Source organism: Engystomops pustulosus, chromosome 7 (assembly GCF_040894005.1).
Source record: "Engystomops pustulosus chromosome 7, aEngPut4.maternal, whole genome shotgun sequence".
NCBI classification, from domain to species: Eukaryota; Metazoa; Chordata; class Amphibia; order Anura; family Leptodactylidae; genus Engystomops; species Engystomops pustulosus.
This window is the reverse complement of record NC_092417.1, coordinates 179,370,515-179,389,069: the sequence shown is the minus strand read 5'-3', so window position 1 is coordinate 179,389,069 and position 18,555 is coordinate 179,370,515. Positions and strand designations below refer to the sequence as shown.

Here is an 18,555-nt window from a genome sequence, read left to right as displayed (position 1 = left end):
GACAGGTTCCTATAGAGCCTTCTTAACTAACTGGTACACTTCTTTTACCAAAAAATCATTTCCCTCACATCCTCAAAAAAGCAACTTTGTTATCTCACCTGACATACAGGGAGATCTAGCAGAGAGTCACAGGGGGCGTGTCCAGCTGGGCCAGTCCAGCGACTCCTCCCCATGCCTCCTTCTCACCATCCAACAATTTATGTCATGTGACCAGGATGATGTCATCTAAGGTCCTTTACCCACTAACTTTTTGTATATATCTGATCACATGAAATCACAGCAGCCTCCATAGACTTCTGATCCTCCCCATCCTCCATGGGGCTGAGCTGCAATACCAAGTAATCTCACTATACAATGCATGGCGCTGTGCTGTGTCATCAGTCAGTAGACCTTAGTGCTCATCCAAAGATCGTAGAACGGTCAGGTGTCAGACCCCCCTTCCCCACCACACATCTTATAACGATGACCTATGATAAGAATGCTCATCATTACCTATGGCTCAAAATCTCCTTTGTTTTAGGGGTTAGACTGGGGTTTGATTAATTTTCAAGGTCTAGTCAGTGGCCTAAAAAAAAATTTGGGATCAGGATTTCGGAGTAAGGTTTTTGTGATCTGAATTTTTTATAGGGGTTTATTTTGGGTCTAAATTCTTTTTAAAAATCCCATCTTGGGTCTGAATTTCTTCTAGGGGTTTATTCTTGGGTCTCAATGAATTCTAGAGGTCCAGTCTGGGTTCTAAATAAAGTTCAGATCTTATTTGGGGTCTTATTGATTTTAGGAGCTGATATAGGGTTTTATTAATGATCAGATGCTAGCATCTGGTCTGGGATCTAGTGGGGTCTCATTCATTTTAGAGGTAGGATTTTAAGTGTCTTGTCTTATAAATAACATTGGTCAGGTAGTTGGTGTAAGGAGTCTGGTTTGGGATCTGAATTACGTTAGGGCTCAAGACTAGAAGTTCATACATTTCTGGGATTTGGTTTAGAGGCTAAATTCAGTTACATTATCTGGTCTGGAGTGGGATACATTTTAGGAATCTGCTGTGGGGTTTCGCAACAAAAGAACATTGATCCAGCACGAGCGTCACAGACAGACGCATTTCGACACACTGGGGGGTATTTATCAATGTGTCCCAGGTTCCGTCAGTTTAGTGGAGGAAAACCCTAGACATTTTCTGCACCGGATTTATCACTGTGTTAATGAATCTGGTGCAGGATATGACTGTCGGTTTCCAGTTTAGACCTACTTTAAAGTGGTCTAAACTCTGCGACCCTTGTAACGTTTTCCCAATAAATGTTGATTATACCTAAACTCTGCGACCCAATTTTTGGCGCACGGAAGATGCAAATAGGCCACACCCCTTTTAGACCTTGCCCTTTTTCGAAGGCCACGCCCCTCAGTCGGACAAGTCGGAAAATGGCTAAGAACAGGTCTAAAAGCCTTGATGAATGTGGCGCAAGGCATTTTAGACAGTGTTTTAGGCACAAAACCAGCAGAATTGTGGCGCACGTGTTAAAACATCCCCCCACTGTGTCTTTATCAAGATCTGAATACAATGTTATTCCACTCATAATTTGGTGTGGGGTTGGATTGATTGGTTTGGTCTGTGATGTGATTGAGTGAAGGGGTCTTGATGTAAACAATGCAACATTTAACAAGACAACATTGTTACAGTAGCCGCAGATGAGTGACTTCATTTCCATTGGCCATTTTATGCAGAGCAATAACCGGATGGGAATCCTTCTATAACGATGAGGATTTAGAGGGAAACACCATCATATGCATTGTACACAGACTCACCATAAGTGACCTTGTAGCTGTAGCGTGGGTGACAATTACAGCTGCTCGTACGTTACACACGTTCACTCCTGAAGGAAATCTACTGAATTATATTTGTTGCAACTGATTAATAATAGGAATAAATCAACCATTATTATGAATGACAGCCTTAAATTCCCCTCCACTTGCGGCCCGGTAATCACTAAAGTTCCGGTTTCTTCATGAATATGGGCGCAAATTCCATCAGTTTTGACCTGTAGACCAGACTGTACCTGGTCTATAGACTCTGCCCGCTCCGACATGCCCAAAGTGGCGTGCAGGATGGAGAAAGGCAAAAACTTGTGAGGACGGGGGTATTAATGTTGTTTCTCTCCCAAAAAACTGGCATAGAAGGCAAAAAGGATCTCCCCGAATGTTTCTAGGTCCCACCGTTGGCACCCCACACTTGGCGCTTCCCACCAGATGCTCTGATCCAGTTCTTGACATCATATACTGACCCCCAAACCCTTCCATCTCATCACCATTTATGCTTTCAACACATCAACTTTAAGATCTTGCTGCCATATATATCCCACCCCTGACAGACACCACGGTCCTCCAATGATTTGGGTCATGGTACTGCTCAGAAATATAACCTATTGGTTGAGTAAATCTATCCGTCCTATGAGCCGCCGGTGTGAGGTTACCCTTGCAGTGAGGTCTCGGCCGCACAGGTGTTTGCAGACAGATAACGGCGCTCGTGAATGGATCTTTATAGGAAACGCGAGCCGTGAAATAATTCCCTGGAAAAAAAACTGCAATAAATTTTTTACGGCATCAGAGATCACAGGGCAACTATAACAATGCAGACCTGCAATACCAGACCCGGCCTCCAGGGCAGAGTGGTGAAGAGCCATACGTAATACTACAACTCCTATCATGGCCTGATCACTGCATACTAGGAGTTATAGCAGAGATGACACACTTATAAAGTGCCCAGAACCTCAGATATCGGCATCTTACATTTGGATACATTATTTATAATAAGTTATTTTTAGAATTTGTTGTTTCGGATTGTTGCGACTTCCCAGTGAATGTGCAGATAAATGCAGGATATTCACTGATGCATCAAATCTATGTCAGGAAACAGAATCCAGACCCAAATCCTCAAAGCAATTCTGGCATCCGGCACACCGTGTACCGCGCTCATATCCCTGGTGTCATCCTGCAGGATAGAACAATGCGGGAAACTAAGACAGGGCTAAAATAGAGCAGAACCAGACTGGGGTTCCTTGGGCCCACCAAATAAATTATGCTCCATCAGCTCCTAGAAAACAGACTGTAGAAGTCTCCAAATTAGGTCGTCTTCTGCAGTACATCTGGGGTCCAGTACTGGGTCAGAGCTTGGGCCCACCGGAGGATCCGTTGGGTCTCTGGTGGGCCAGTCCGACCCTGGACCGAGATGTGGATCTCCCACTATACCATCATTATCACTGGCCCCCAGCCCATACGCTGCATGATAAAGGGATAGTAGAATATGATGGGGACCCTTGAATGGGTGGTCCTGTAAGTGGGCATTTATCTATCTCCTGCAGACCCATAGAAGTGAATGCAGCACATTATAGGGGTTTACTTCACTGTGAATACATCACAACCCACAGGATAAGAGACGTCTGGACTGCAGTGCTGGTGGAGCTTTATACTCAAAGATTGTAGTTTCTCTAAGTGCACTGAGCACAATCCTCACACTGCTGTGCTCTCTGCAGCCAGTGTTATGTATTGTCCCTGGAGAGATGTGTAATCAGACCTCACACTGCTGTGCTCTGTGCTCTCTGCAGCCAGTGTTTTGTACTGTCCCTGGAGAGATGTGTAATCAGACCTCACACTGCTGTGCTCTGTGCTGTGTGCAGCCAGTGTTATGTATTGTCCCCGGAGAGATGTGTAATCAGACCTCACACTGCTGTGCTCTGTGCTCTCTGCAGCCAGTGTTATGTATTGTCCCTGGAGAGACGTGTAATCAGACCTCACACTGCTGTGCTCTGTGCTCTCTGCAGCCAGTGTTATGTATTGTCCCTGGAGAGATGTGTAATCAGACCTCACACTGCTGTGCTCTGTGCTCTCTGCAGCCAGTGTTATGTATTGTCCCTGGAGAGATGTGTAATCAGACCTCACACTGCTGTTCTCTGTGCTCTCTGCAGCCAGTGTTATGTATTGTCCCTGGAGAGATGTGTAATCAGACCTTTTGTGTGTGTTGTTAGTAGCAGTAGGACTGTGATATAGATACATATTCCTGGATTGTAGTTTCTCCAAGTGCTCTGGGTGTGTCCTCACACTACTGTGCTCTGTGCTCTCTGCAGCCAGTGTTATGTATTGTCCCTGGAGAGATGTGTAATCAGACCTCACACTGCTGTGCTCTGTGCTCTCTGCAGCCAGTGTTATGTATTGTCCCTGGAGATATGTGTAATCAGACCTCTGTGTATGTTGTTAGTAGCAGCAGGACTGTGATCTATGCATTTATATTTCAGGATTGTTGTCTCTCCAAATGCAATGGGGGCATGTCCTCACACTGCTGTGCTCTGTGCAGCAAGTGTTATATACTGTCCCTGGAGAGATGTGTAATAAGACCTTTGTATATGTTGTTAGTACTAGAAGGACTGTGAAATATGCATTTATTTTTCAGGACTATCCTCACACTGTTGTGCACTGTGCAGCCAGTGTTAGGTTTTGTCCATGAAGAGAGGTGTAATCAGACCTTTGAGTATGTTGTTAGTAGCAGCAGAACTGTGATATATGGATTAATATTCCAAAACTGTAGCTTCTTGAAGTGCACTTGGGGTATGTCCTCACACTGCTGTGCTCTGTGCACTGAAGTGCTATTAGCAATCCATTATTTATTTTCTTGTACTATCAGAATAGGAGTGGTTGCTGTGAGGAGAGGACTGGATCAGCGCCTATTGGACCTATCATGGCTGTGGGTCCCGGTGGGTGCACCCTATATAAATCAGTGCCCCCCTATGTGTAGATAGTGGGGAAAACCCTTTGATGAGAAGTGGAGACCCTGAACCAGAAAGAAGATGTGAACTGATCCTAAGAAAGATTCCTGCTGAATTTGATAAAATTGGCGTCTTCCTGCGCTGAAAACCCTCCTCTGCTGCAGAATAAAGGCCAGTAAATTCCATATTCTTCTCCCTTGTGAGTGTGTAAGGATGGGAGCCGGGGCTCGGAGGACCTCCACATGAATCGCTACCTGATTGCTGACTACGTGTGACGCCGTCTCATGATTGGCCTTTGTCAGACCATTGATCGCTTCTCTGCACCTGAGAGACGCCGAGCAAAGACTCACAGGAGCCTCGGCCTTCTCTATAGACCACAAGACAATCAGCTATCAGCCTCACAAAGAGGAGCCTGCGATACAGGAGGATTATATCTAAGAGGAGATCACAGGCAAAACTGCCCAAGGGGCCCTGATCAATACAGCATGTGGGATCAACACAAATCCACCTCATTTACTGAGAAGGAAATGTGACCATACAGACTGCACTCAGTGCTATGCATTGTCCTCACACCAGACCTCACCTCACACTGCTGTGCTCTGTGCTCTCTGCAGCCAGTGTTATGTATTGTCCCTGGAGAGATGTGTAATCAGACCTCACACTGCTGTGCTCTGTGCTCTCTGCAGCCAGTGTTATGTATTGTCCCTGGGGGGATGTGTAATCAGTACTCACACTGCTGTGCTCTGTGCTCTATGCAGCCAGTGTTATGTACTGTCCCTGGAGAGATGTGTAATCAGACCTCACACTGCTGTGCTCTGTGCCCTCTGCAGCCAGTGTTATGTATTGTCCCTGGAGGTACGTGTAATCATACCTCACACTGCTGTGCTCTGTGCTCTCTGCAGCCAGTGTTATGTATTGTCCCTGGAGAGATGTGTAATCATACCTCACACTGCTGTGCTCTGTACTCTCTGCAGCCAGTGTTATGTATTGTCCCTGGAGAGATGTGTAATCAGACCTCACACTGCTGTGCTCTGTGCTCTCTGCAGCCAGTGTTATGTATTGTCCCTGGAGAGATGTGTAATCAGACCTCACACTGCTGTGCTCTCTGCAGCCAGTGTTATGTACTGTCCCTGGAGAGATGTGTAATCAGACCTCACACTGCTGTGCTCTGTGCTCTCTGCAGCCAGTGTTATGTATTGTCCCTGGGGGATGTGTAATCAGACCTCACACTGCTGTGCTCTGTGCTCTCTGCAGCCAGTGTTATGTATTGTCCCTGGAGAGATGTGTAATCAGACCTCACACTGCTATGCTCTGTGCTCTCTGAAACCAGTGTTATGTATTGTCCCTGGAGAGATGTGTAATCAGACCTCACACTGCTGTGCTCTGTGCTCTCTGCAGCCAGTGTTATGTATTGTCCCTGGAGAGATGTGTAATCAGACCTCACACTGCTGTGCTCTGTGCTCTCTGCAGCCAGTGTTATGTATTATCCCTGGAGAGATGTGTAATCAGACCTCACACTGCTGTGCTCTGTGCTCTCTGCAGCCAGTGTTATGTATTATCCCTGGAGAGATGTGTAATCAGACCTCACACTGCTGTGCTCTGTGCTCTCTGCAGCCAGTGTTATGTACTGTCCCTGGAGAGATGTGTAATCAGACCTCACACTGCTGTGCTCTGTGCTCTCTGCAGACACTGTTATGTATTGTCCCTGGGGGGATGTGTAATCAGACCTCACACTGCTGTGCTCTGTGCTCTCTGCAGCCAGTGTTATGTACTGTCCCTGGAGAGATGTGTAATCAGACCTCACACTGCTGTGCTCTGTGCTCTCTGCAGCCAGTGTTATGTATTGTCCCTGGGGGGATGTGTAATCAGACCTCACACTGCTGTGCTCTGTGCTCTCTGCAGCCAGTGTTATGTATTGTCCCTGGAGAGATGTGTAATCAGACCTCACACTGCTGTGCTCTCTGCTCTCCGAAACCAGTGTTATGTATTGTCCCTGGAGAGATGTGTAATCAGACCTCATACTGCTGTGCTCTGTGCTCTCTGCAGCCAGTGTTATGTATTGTCCCTGGGGGGATGTGTAATCAGACCTCACACTGCTGTGCTCTGTGCTCTCTGCAGCCAGTGTTATGTACTGTCCCTGGAGAGATGTGTAATCAGACCTCACACTGCTGTGCTCTGTGCTCTCTGCAGCCAGTGTTATGTATTGTCCCTGGAGAGATGTGTAATCAGACCTCACACTGCTGTGCTCTGTGCTCTCTGCAGCCAGTGTTATGTATTGTCCCTGGAGAGATGTGTAATCAGACCTCACACTGCTGTGCTCTGTGCTCTCTGCAGCCAGTGTTATGCATTGTCCCTGGAGAGATGTGTAATCAGACCTCACACTGCTGTGCTCTGTGCTCTCTGCAGCCAGTGTTATGTATTGTCCCTGGAGAGATGTGTAATCAGACCTCACACTGCTGTGCTCTGTGCTCCCTGCAGCCAGTGTTATGTAGTGTCCCTGGAGAGATGTGTAATCAGACCTCACACTGCTGTGCTCTGTGCTCTCTGCAGCCAGTGTTATGTATTGTCCCTGGAGAGATGTGTAATCAGACATCACACTGCTGTGCTCTGTGCTCTCTGCAGCCAGTGTTATGTATTGTCCCTGGAGAGATGTGTAATCAGACCTCACACTGCTGTGCTCTGTGCTCTCTACAGCCAGTGTTATGTATTGTCCCTGGAGAGATGTGTAATCAGACCTCACACTGCTGTGCTCTGTGCTCTCTGCAGCCAGTGTTATGTATTGTCCCTGGAGAGATGTGTAATCAGACCTCACACTGCTGTGCTCTGTGCTCTCTGCGGCCAGTGTTATGTATTGTCCCTGGAGAGATGTGTAATCAGACCTTTGTGTATGTTGTTTGTAGCAGCAGGACTGTGATATATGGATTTATATTCCATGTAGCTTCTCCAAATGCAAAAGGGACATGTCCTCACACTGCTGTGCTCTGTGCACAGAAATGCTCTATAGCATCAGCTGAGCTCTCTTTGTTTTTCAAGTAGCTGCTTTAAAAATGTAGGTTTTTAGGCTTTTCAATGAAGTTTTAATTTTTAAGTAAGCCCTTGTAAATCTTCGACGTATACTTGAGGATCAGACTACAGAGACTGCTTGTAGTCAGTAACCATGGAGACACATGAGTATGTAAAAGAGCTGCATACTAACAATAGGAAATCAATAGGTTCCAAAACTGAAAATTTGTGGATATGTAAAACCTGGAAACTGAGTGTAGAGAATGACAGAGGATACAAAGTGTCTATTACAGATATGACAGTGATCTAAGTCTCTGCGTGACCCCAGCCGTCACCTTACAAACCTCTGCGCTCCATCACTTACCTTCCAATCACACAGCACATTATTACATGATCCAGCACATGCAGCTCGGATCAGCACCGGCCGTGGCTGCACACAAAATGCCCAAATTAGTGCAAACCAGAAAAATACAATTATCCATTTAATAGAAATAAAGTGAGAAATCTGCGCCCATCATCCACAGGGGAAGCCCCAGCAGATACAGGAGGATGGAGAGTATATAGGATGGAGCGGGTCACTCCGCTCTATAGGAACATCTCCCAACATGAAGGGTCCAATGGAACAATCCAACCTCCGGCCGAGCAGAGATACCCCTACAGAGGGTTCAATCTACATAATAAGCTTCATAATATATAGACTTATAGACCAATACATAGACTTATGCTGCTGTATCTAAGCTGCCATTCTAGAGGTATCTACCATACACATAGCTGAGCCCCTGTATCTAAGCTCCAATTATAGAGGTATCTACTATACACATAGCTGAGCCCCAGTATCTAAGAGGTATCAACCAAGCACAGAACTGAAACACTGTATCTAAGCTGCAGTTCTAGAGGTATCGATCAGACAGAGCTGAGTTCTGTATCTAAGCTGCCATTCTAGAGGTATCCACCATACCCAGAGCTGAGACACTGTATATAATCTGTCATTATAGCGGTATGTAAAAGATATAGAGATGAGTCGCTGTATCTAAGAGGTGTCGACCATACACAGAACTGAAACACTGTATCTTCTAAGCTGTCATTAGAGCAGTATCTAAAAGATATAGAGATGAGCTTCCGTATCTAATAGGAAATCACCATAAACAGATATGAAACGCTGTATCTAAGCTGCCTATATAGAGCTATCTACCACACATAGAGCTGACTTCTGTGTTCTTACTATCCCCTACCATACACCAGTTGTATCTTATCTATATACTGAGGGTATCTACCTCACATAGAGCTGCGCTGCTGTATCTAAGCTGCCATTATAGAGCTATCTACCACTCATAGAGCTGCGCTGCTGTATCTACTGTAGGTTTCAATGTTGCTAACGTTGCTGTAACATCTGGATCAGACTTAATACTCAGATAAATATCCTGTGTGTACTACACCCTTTGCTGGTTAACGTCGCTTTGCTCGCTCTACTGTCCGTGCTCCTGCTCTGTTATGTCTGTACTTCTGGTTTGTAATATTTTTGGCTATTGGTCTTGACTATTCCTTGTATCTGCAATTTTGTACTTGGTTTTCTATCTCTGTTGTGACCCGCATTGCTGGCTTTTCTTTTGTGTTGTTTGTCTTGTTTCGTCACTGTCCTGTCTGTGGTCTTCTAGTCCGGGGTCCCCTTTACAGTTGTTGTCTTTTGGTAAAAATGGAACATGATAGATTTGGGGCTTGTGTTCTGGGTTAAGGAACATCAAGGCTGCTAAGGCTCCACCAATGGGTCATGTGATCACAGAGAAGGGGTGTAAGAAGTTTTGGGGGCCTCATACTAAACCTTGGTTTATCTGTATAGACTGTGTGAGCCATAATCGCTGTAAGGTAAATGACAGTCCAGTGCAATGAAAGGGTTAAATATTCCTTGTGTGGCTACAGACGACCCCTAGTTAAAGACAGACCTCTGGATGTTGGTAATTTCCTGTACTTTATCCTTAGGCTACAATAATCAGCTATAACAGTTATCACAGGCGTCTGTAATGAAGCTTTAGTGTTACTCCCAGTTCTTATGACAACCCAACATTTTTAAAATCCAATTGTCACAAAGAGCAAAAAAATTCTGGCTGGGATTACAATGATAAAATATACAGTTCCGACTTACATACAAATTCAACTTAAGAACAGACCTACAGAACCTATCTTGTAGGTAACCCTATATATTCCTGATGAAGCAGGACTGGGCATGGAGCGGCATCAGAAGCCGGTGACACGCTGCACAGGATCTGGTCTGGGCACAGAGCGGCGTCAGAAGCCGGTGACACGCTGCACAGGATCTGGTCTGGGCACAGAGCGGCGTCAGAAGCCGGTGACACACTGCACAGGATCTGGTCTGGGCACAGAGCGGCGTCAGAAGCCGGTGACACGCTGCACAGGATCTGGTCTGGGCACAGAGCGGCATCAGAAGCCGGTGACACGCTGCACAGGATCTGGTCTGGGCACAGAGCGGCGTCAGAAGCCGGTGACACGCTGCACAGGATCTGGACTAGGCACGGAGCGGCGTCAGAAGCCGGTGACAAGCTGCACAGGATCTGGTCTGGGCACGGAGCAGCGTCAGAAGCCGGTGACACGCTGCACAGGATCTGGACTAGGCACGGAGCGGCGTCAGAAGCTGGTGACACGCTGCACAGGATCTGGTCTGGGCACGGAGCGGCGTCAGAAGCTGGTGACACGCTGCACAGGATCTGGTCTGGGCACGGAGCAGCGCCAGAAGCTGGTGACACGCTGCACAGGATCTGGTCTGGGCACGGAGCGGCGTCAGAAGCTGGTGACACGCTGCACAGGATCTGGTCTGGGCACGGAGCAGCGTCAGAAGCTGGTGACACGCTGCACAGGATCTGGTCTGGGCACAGAGCGGCGTCAGAAGCCGGTGACATGCTGCACAGAATCTGGACTAGGCACGGAGCGGCGTCAGAAGCTGGTGACACGCTGCACAGGATCTGGTCTGGGCACGGAGCGGCGTCAGAAGCCGGTGACACGCTGCACAGGATCTGGACTAGGCACGGAGCGGCGTCAGAAGCTGGTGACACGCTGCACAGGATCTGGACTAGGCACGGAGCGGCGTCAGAAGCTGGTGACACGCTGCACAGGATCTGGTCTGGGCACGGAGCGGCGTCAGAAGCCGGATACACGCTGCACGGGATCTGGTCTGGGCACAGAGCGGCGTCAGAAGCCGGTGACATGCTGCACGGGATCTGGTCTGGGCACAGAGTGGCGTCAGAAGCCGGTGACACGCTGCACAGGATCTGGACTAGGCACGGAGCGGCGTCAGAAGCCGGTGACACGCTGCACAGGATCTGGACTGGGCACGGAGCAGCGTCAGAAGCTGGTGACACGCTGCACAGGATCTGGACTATGCACGGAGCGGCGTCAGAAGCTGGTGACACGCTGCACAGGATCTGGTCTGGGCACAGAGCGGCGTCAGAAGCTGGTGACACGCTCCACAGGATCTGGTCTGGGCACGGAGCGGCGTCAGAAGCCGGTGACACGCTGCACAGGATCTGGACTAGGCACGGAGCGGCGTCAGAAGCCGGTGACAAGCTGCACAGGATCTGGTCTGGGCACGGAGCGGCGTCAGAAGCCGGTGACACGCTGCACAGGATCTGAACTAGGCACGGAGCGGCGTCAGAAGCTGGTGACACGCTGCACAGGATCTGGACTAGGCACGGAGCGGCGTCAGAAGCTGGTGACACGCTGCACAGGATCTGGTCTGGGCACGGAGCGGCGTCAGAAGCCGGATACACGCTGCACGGGATCTGGTCTGGGCACAGAGCGGCGTCAGAAGCCGGTGACATGCTGCACGGGATCTGGTCTGGGCACAGAGTGGCGTCGGAAGCCGGTGACACGCTGCACAGGATCTGGACTAGGCACGGAGCGGCGTCAGAAGCCGGTGACACGCTGCACAGGATCTGGACTGGGCACGGAGCAGCGTCAGAAGCTGGTGACACGCTGCACAGGATCTGGACTATGCACGGAGCGGCGTCAGAAGCTGGTGACACGCTGCACAGGATCTGGTCTGGGCACAGAGCGGCGTCAGAAGCTGGTGACACGCTCCACAGGATCTGGTCTGGGCACGGAGCGGCGTCAGAAGCCGGTGACACACTGCACAGGATCTGGACTAGGCATGGAGCGGCGTCAGAAGCTGGTGACACGCTGCACAGGATCTGGTCTGGGCACGGAGCGGCGTCAGAAGCCGGTGACACACTGCACAGGATCTGGACTAGGCACGGAGCGGCGTCAGAAGCCGGTGACACGCTGCACAGGATCTGGACTAGGCACGGAGCGGCGTCAGAAGCTGGTGACACGCTCCACAGGATCTGGTCTGGGCACGGAGCGGCGTCAGAAGCTGGTGACACGCTCCACAGGATCTGGTCTGGGCACGGAGCGGCGTCAGAAGCCGGTGACACACTGCACAGGATCTGGACTAGGCACGGAGCGGCGTCAGAAGCTGGTGACACGCTCCACAGGATCTGGTCTGGGCACGGAGCGGCGCCCTGTGTATACAGTCACTGCTGGCATCACACGTCTTACATACAAATTAATGGAAACCTCAACGAACAAAGACTCGTTTTATGTTTCCAGCAAGACAGAGCAGATACATGAAGAGGTAAAGCAAATATCAACAACCCCCGAGCAGTCACATGGTGCCACGTCACACCCTGGGCACAGCACAGAGGGACAGCATGGGGATCCCTATAGCTCATGGAGACACACTATACACAGGGCAGATTAGAAGGGAACCTGTCAGCAGCTGCAGCCAGTGTTGGGTATGCTGTCTGTAGAGATGTGTAATCAGACCTTTGTGTATGTTGTTAGTAAAAGCAGGACTGTGATATAAAGATCTATATTCCATGATTGTAGTGCCTCCAGGATTGTACTGTGGATGTGTCCTCACACTGCTGTGCTCTGTGCTCTCTGCAGCCAGAGGTAGAGGTTGCCCCTGGAGAGAAGTGCAATCAGACTTTTGCATATGTTGTTAGTAGCAGCGGGTCTGTGATATATAGAGCAAAATTCCATGATTGTAGCATCTCCAGGTGCACTGTGAGTGTGTCCTCACACTGCTGTGGTCTGTGCTCTCTACAGCCAGTCTTATGTATTATCTCTGGAAAGATGTATAATCAGACCTTTGCATATGTTATTAGTAGCAGCGGGTCTGTGATATATGGTGCATTATTCCATGATTGAACCATCTCCAGGTGCATTGTGAGTGTGTCCTCACACTGCTGTGGTCTGCGGTCTCTGCAGCCAATGTTAGATTTTGTCCCTGGAGAGATGTGTAGTCATACTTATTTGAACGGTGTTAAGAGAAGCAGGACTGTGAAATATGGATTAAGGGAAAGGCCAGTGGAGGTTTTTCTATTATTGACAATATATAAGTCTGGTTGCACAGAGCACAGCAGTGTGAGGACACTATTCAAGAGCACTTGGAGAAGCTACAATCTTGGAATCACAGTCCTGCTGCTACTAACAACATACACAAAGATCTGATTACATATCTCAATACACTGGCTGCAGAGAGCACAGCAGTGTGAGGACATTACCCCCAGTCCTGAAATATAAATCAATATTCCACAGTCCTGCTGCTACTAACAACATACACAAGTGTATGATTTCATACTTTGGCTGCAGTTCAATGCACAGAGCTAGGAGCAGAGCAGTGTGAGGACAGTATATGACACACTGTCTATATGGTATGGTGACAGACATACCCTGCAGTACATCGCCTGGCACCACACAGTGGGCAGGTCCACCTGGGTATATACTGTACTATATATCCCCCCCGTCCATGTTCTATGAGACGTTGAGTGAATAGATTACGATACGCCACGTCCTACGGAGACAGTGAGAGCCGCAGACTCTGGGTATATACCGCCATACGCCCTATAAATGTCCCCGAGGAGCCACAGCCAGGGCTCCGCAGATGGCACTGGGTGGCGGACACTCCCTGTATACATAGAAAACAATGTGTCTGGAGTGTGGGAACGCAAACAGCCTGAATATCACATTATAAGGACACATTAATACAGTAACAATCACATCATTGCGCAAAAAGCGGAGGCGGCCATATTGTGTTCAGGGAGAGAAGTGAATACGGAGTATTGAAAGGCTGTAATAATAGGAGGTGTCAGAGAACCCAAATCCATCCTCCGCAGGACGCCGTCACTGATATCTATCAGTCAATGTGATGGGGGAAGCACGGTGGCTCAGGGGTTAGCACTACAGCCTTGCAGCACTGGGGTCCTGGGTTCAAGTCCCAGGGTTAACATCTGTAAATAGTTTGTATGTTCTCTCCGGGTCCTCCGGTTTCCTCCCACACTCCAAAATATACGGGAAGCCCGATTAGATTGTGAGCCCCATTGGGGACAGGGAATGATGTGACAAGTTCTGTGCAGCGCTGGGTAATCTGTGTGCACTATATAAATAAAGAATTATTATTATTGTTATTATGTACAGTATGGAGGATGAAGAGGAGCCCTCAAAACACCTTCAGGACATCTCACCCCAGGTACCCGACAGAATGGGAGCGGCTGCCAGTGGGCCCCACGCTTCATCGATATGACACCCCAGCCCCCATAGAGGTACATCCAGTTTTGGGTTTTAGGATGCAGCAATTTTCTCCACTTTTTCATTTATGCATTTTGATTCACGTCAATACTTTTCAGCATAAAAGGCTGTGGAGAGTAATAAGTGCACAGCAGTTTAATGACACCCCCCATTGAGACCCCCCCCCGCCCAAAGCAGCTACTAGTATAATAATGCAGAGAGCTCAGCTAAAGGGAGAATTTCAGTGCACAGAGCACAGCAGTGTGAGGATATGTCCCTATTGCATTTGGAGAAGCTATAATCCTGGAATATAAATCCATATATCACAGTCCTGCTGCTACTAACAATATACAACTGTCTGCAGACAGCATAGAGCACAGCAGTGTGAGGACATGTCACAAGTACATTTAGAGAGGCTACAATCCTGGAATATAAATCCATATATCACAGTCCTGCTGCTACTAACAATATACAACTGTCTGCAGACAGCATAGAGCGCAGCAGTGTGAGGGCATGTCACAAGTACATTTAGAGAGGCTACAATCCTGGAATATAAATCCATATATCACAGTCCTGCTGCTACTAACAATATACAACTGTCTGCAGACAGCACAGAGCACAGCAGTGTGAGGACATGTCACAAGTACATTTAGAGAGGCTACAATCCTGGAATATAAATCCATATATCACAGTCCTGCTGCTACTAACAATATACAACTGTCTGCAGACAGCATAGAGCGCAGCAGTGTGAGGGCATGTCACAAGTACATTTAGAGAGGCTACAATCCTGGAATATAAATCCATATATCACAGTTCTGCTGCTACTAACAATATACAACTGTCTGCAGACAGCACAGAGCACAGCAGTGTGAGGACGTGTCACAAGCACATTTAGAGAGGCTACAATCCTGGAATATAAATCCATATATCACAGTCCTGGCTGCAGAGAACACAGAGCACAGCAGTACTAACAACACACAGAAGTATACATTGTGCATGGTCAATACCACTGATACATTCCCTTTAATACGGTAGCCACAGAGCAAAGCTTCAATCTAATGTATCTGAGTTAAAGAGCAGCCAATCAGCAAGCAGAAAACAACCAAGCAGATCACCGTCCAGAGAGAAGAAGAGATCTGCAGCAGATCCGCAGCAGGACGCTGATACACAGAATGTATGACCCCTCCGGATAGATGCAGGTACTGGAGGTGAGCCCCTCATCTATACACCATCCATCCTAGATGGGGGGAGCACAGAATACACCTGATCACACAGCAGATCACAGATACATCTATAGATCACACCATACACTCATCCTGACTATAACTTTGTTTCCAAATTCTTCCCCTCTTGGAATTTCTAGATAACCGGATGTCAGATTAAAGGAATTTTACTGTAAATCTCGAGGATGAATATTCTGTATAAAGTACAAAACTGATACAAAGTTTCCAATGTAAGTGAAACATATGCTGGACAGCAAGCCTAGAAGTACCACAACGCCCAGCATGCTGCCCCCTGTGGAGCCTCTGACGTAACGTCACCCTAACCCCGACTTACCGGAGGTGACCGGGACGTATCACCTGAGCCGCGCCGCCACATGAGCACCAAACAATTCACTGAGCCAATAATCCTCCCTGCCAAAAATACTGAAGCCTCTCCCACTGCTCCAATGTGTCTCCCGCCGCGGGTGACATTATTGCACCCTCCTCCCTGTTAACCCCTGCACTGCCACTGACATGGGAGACAGCAAATAGAATCTGTATCTTGAGAACTTTACATTGTGTGTTTTCTGTGTAAAGTTTTACAATCTCTGACCCCTGACCTCTCTATAGGCGATGACAACCTGTCTACATTAGGATTTGTCCATGATGACCTTGTCATGTGTTGGCCGCAATGTCTCCCTAGAGATGTGACTGATCATTATGTCCAGGTCCAGGATGATCCATGTTTGTATCTGTCAAAGTTTTTCCAAAATCCACTCTCATCCCCTATTCTTATAATGTAGGCTCTATGGCTACAGGGACCCTCAATGATCCCCACTACATGCAGTAGGGGGTGGACCACCTGTGTTTGACTTTGCAGACCTTCTAAGAGTGTAATCAAAGTGTCCCCCCCTGTGAGAAAATGATCAGGATCCAGGGAGACCACAAAATCACCACTTGATGAAGGGGTCTCATTGTAGGTCACGGCGGGGGTAGCCCCCGGGAGACACAGGTTCGGAGCACCAGGGGTCAGCCAAAAGAGTAGTCATTTAGGGGCCAAGGTCAGGGCAAGTAAAGCCATTAGGCCGGAGGCACACGTGGCGTTTTGAACCCGTTTTTGGGCAATGCGGTTTTTTAAAACGCAACCTTTTTTTTGACCGTTTTGGTCCGTTTTCCAATTATCCTCATTAAGATAATTGGAAAAAACTGTCAAAAACGCATGCGTTTTTTTAACAGACTGCTTAAAAACTGCCCAAAATCGGGTTCAAAACGCCACGTGTGCCGCCGGCCTAAGTCAGGGTGGGCAGCACAGGTGCAAAGTCAGAGACAAGCTGGGGTCAATGATGGAGATCAGAAGGTCAAGGGTGAGTAACAATAACAAGGTCAGGAACACAGGAAAACCAGGAAGCATCAAGTTTATTAGGAACCTAAATGACTAAAGCACTTTCCTGCGGGACCACCAGAGTCACTAGGAATCAGCTAGGGGCACACAGTCAGCGCATGCACTGGCCCTTTAAGGAAGTAAGCACGTGTCCTGCAGTACTGGGAGCATGCTGGCGGTGTGAACCGGAGCCTAGGGACACACATAACAGCTATGACCTGACGGGTTAAGGGTCTGCAGTGTTCCTATGCCATCATCAGCTGATTCATGGTGGAGCTGGGAGTCAGATCCATAATGATCTGTGATTGACAACGGATCAGCAATATCTCAGTCTCAGAAAACCCGTATGACACAATGGGGCAGATTTACTTACCCGGTCCATTCGCGATCCAGCGGCGCGTTCTCTGCGGTGGATTCGGCTCCGGGCGGGATTCACTAAGGTAGTTCCTCCGCCGTCCACCAGGTGGCGCTGCTGCGCTGGAGAGCATCGTACCGCACTGGAATTCACCGGGCCGGACCAAGTGAAGGTAAGCGCGTCCCAAGCGACACTTTTTTTTTTTAAAATGCGGCGGTTTTTCTGAATCCGTCGGGTTTTCGCTTGGCCACGGCCCCCGATTTCCGTCGCGTGCATGCCAGCGCCGATGCGCCAAAATCCGATCGCGTGCGCCAAAATCCCGGGGCAATACAGGGAAAGTCGGCGCAAATCGGAAATATTCGGGTAATACGTCGGGAAAACGCGAATCGGGTCCTTAGTAAATGACCCCCAATATGTCACCACAGTATTGCAGAGATCAGAGGTAATTGATGTAACGTGAAGGTAATGGTGCTGGGGATGGGTAACATTTTCAATGCTGGGGTCACATCTGTTCATACTCTCTGAGACACTACAACCCCCATCATTTCATAGATATTTCTGATCCATTGACTTGACACATGATCAGAGGGTCCGGGAATTAATCGATCCAGCCATAAGTGATGAGATGAATTCCTACAGCCGCACAGGGACAAGGATTTTGGGAGAGGCTCCTTGGAGATGATTGAACTCTCTCCTGGTGACCCCGCCAGGGTCATGTATAAGGGTCACCAATACTACAGGACCCCCCCCCATCCCTGCACACATCAGAGGAGTCTCCGTGTTCCCGCTGGCTCGTCGCCCATCACCCAGCTGTGTAATTATTAACTACCTCCAAGGTGTATGTGTACTAACCTGCATCCACGAGAAGAAACAACCTCCCACTGATACACTGAAACTTCCCGAAAGCTCGTGGATCTCCTTGGAAGGTCCACATAAGATTCCACTGCAGGAATAGAACTGGATCTCACACAACTGAGGCTCAGTCGTACCAAATTGTGATTCTTAAAGGGGTTTAATCATTTCCATTATGTTTCCATGTGTCCTATCTCGGTTCTGCTCTGATAGACACTGCCCAGAATACGTCTCCTTCCCAGAGGCATAACTGCATAGAAGTCTATAGAGCAGGAGGGGGAGAAGTGGGCAGTAACATAACTCAGACACAGGCAGAGGCTGCTGGAGATAATAGGAAGTTTCCATCTCACCCCGAGTGCTTTTTCCCATCAGTACAGGTCAGTGCTTCTCTATAATGTCCTATATGACTCTGCTGATGCTTCTGAGTGAGAG

At 48.4% G+C, this 18,555-nt stretch overlaps 1 protein-coding gene across 3 annotated transcripts in view; it reads right to left on the bottom strand.

Annotated features, from left to right (window-relative positions):
- Positions 1-18,555, bottom strand: part of LOC140071402 (SH3 and multiple ankyrin repeat domains protein 2-like) — a 125,250-nt gene that overhangs the window by 27,276 nt on the left and 79,419 nt on the right. Inside the window, exon 1 of one of the 3 annotated variants that reach the window (XM_072119101.1) lies at positions 15,891-15,977. The exons of the other annotated variants lie outside the window; for them this stretch is intronic. The gene's annotated coding sequence lies outside the window, so the exon portion shown is untranslated. Of the gene's footprint in view, positions 1-15,890; positions 15,978-18,555 lie in introns of those variants that run through there. 3 annotated transcript variants of the gene reach the window in all.